Source organism: Malurus melanocephalus, unplaced genomic scaffold, assembly GCF_030028575.1.
Source record: "Malurus melanocephalus ecotype Western Australia unplaced genomic scaffold, MMel_1.1 scaffold_856, whole genome shotgun sequence".
Lineage (NCBI taxonomy): Eukaryota > Metazoa > Chordata > Aves > Passeriformes > Maluridae > Malurus > Malurus melanocephalus.
The window spans coordinates 41,209-42,606 of record NW_026624088.1 but is presented as its reverse complement, the minus strand read 5'-3'; the positions used below and the strand labels follow the sequence as shown (position 1 = coordinate 42,606).

General features: G+C 66.4%; 1 protein-coding gene across 1 annotated transcript in view; it reads left to right on the top strand.

Annotated features, from left to right (window-relative positions):
- Positions 1–84: 84 nt before the first annotated feature.
- Positions 85–1,398, top strand: part of LOC130585277 (2-oxoglutarate dehydrogenase complex component E1-like) — a gene marked incomplete at its 3' end in the record, with an annotated part of 42,054 nt that continues 40,740 nt past the window's right edge. The window contains exon 1 of the mRNA XM_057385702.1: positions 85–159. The remainder of the gene's footprint in view (positions 160–1,398) is intronic.

Below are 1,398 nucleotides of genomic sequence, written 5' to 3'. Positions count from 1 at the left end.
GTTCTACGCCGCACGGCGCATGCGCATCGGCAGCTATGAAAGGGCGTGGCAAAAGAGGCGGGGCGCGGTGACGTATGACGCAGAGGCGGGGCTGGGCGGGGCCGGTGGTCGGGGCCGCTGTCAGAGCCGGGGCCACGAGCGGGGTGTGAGGACGCACCGGTGGGTTCCGCGGCAGGGCCGAACGGTGGGGCCGGACCCAGGCGGGCCGGAGGGCTGGGGAGGGAGCGGGGCTGGAGGCGGAACGGGGCGGGGGGCGCGGCGGGGCCCGCTCCGGGCCGGGGGCCTGCGGTCGCGCCCCGGTGTCCTTGGCGCCGCCCGGGCGCCTGGGAGGAGGGGAGCGAGGGGGGGCGGGACCGAGGTATGATTGGCAGTTCTTCGGCCAATGGGAAGGCTGAGCCGCTCCCTCTGGTCCTATCGGCAGCGAGCGGCGCGCAGCCCGGGCGGTGGGGACGGGCGCTGATTGGGCGGCGCGGGGCGGGGGCGGGCCTGGCGCGCGCTCGGGGGCGGGGCGGGGGTCCCGGTGCCCCTTCCCGCGCCCGCCGGCACGCGGAGCTCCCGCGCTCTCCGTGAGGGCCCCCCCGCGCCCCCTCACCCGCTCCGTTCCGTTCTCCCGCTCCGCCAGGCCCGGCCGAGCCCGCCCTCAGTCCGGTGAGCTCCGCTGGGCTCCGCTGGGCCGGGGTCGGCGGTGTAGCGGCCGCAGAGGGTCTGCACCGACCCCCGCCCGCCCCGAGGCCCTCGCCTGCCGCGGCCCCGAAGGTACTCGGTGCTGGATCAGCTGTGGCTGCAGCCAGGGGCTCTGGCCCCGCCGCTTCCTGGAAAGTGGAATTTGTGCTGTTTTTAACCTAGAAAGTATTCCCAAGTCCCAGGTCGTTGCCAAGTACCCGCCATCTAGGCTGACGTCCCTATCCCGGCTGCGGRTGGGTCACATTTAGCACTTTAATCTACTTATTGGCACACTCTGGGCTGTCATCTGTTGTGGGTATTCCTGAGATTTGACCTTTTGGTGAGGTTTGGGCTGTGGCTGGCTGCCCTCCTGCACTTTCCTCGGTTGTCACTTCCAGTGTGATCTTTGCATTCCTGTGTRACCCTGATATCCTTTATCTCAGACTCGGTTTTCTATGTCCTTGCTTCTGGTTCTCTGCTTCGATGCAACTTGCAATTATCCCGACTCAAAGCTTGCCTTGTCTCTGTYCAGGCTCCCAGCTGACTCTCCCGACAAAATATCCACAAAGAGCAGCTAATTCTGCTYGCTTTGGGGCAGGCTCTGGTGTTAACCTCCCTGTTTTCCAGAGAAGTCATGGGATGCTGCTGAGTGACAGCACTGAAACTGGACACCAAACTGGAAATGATGCCGCTGCTTCTGTCCTAAAGTTTTTTCCTCCCGTGTGCATGACAGTG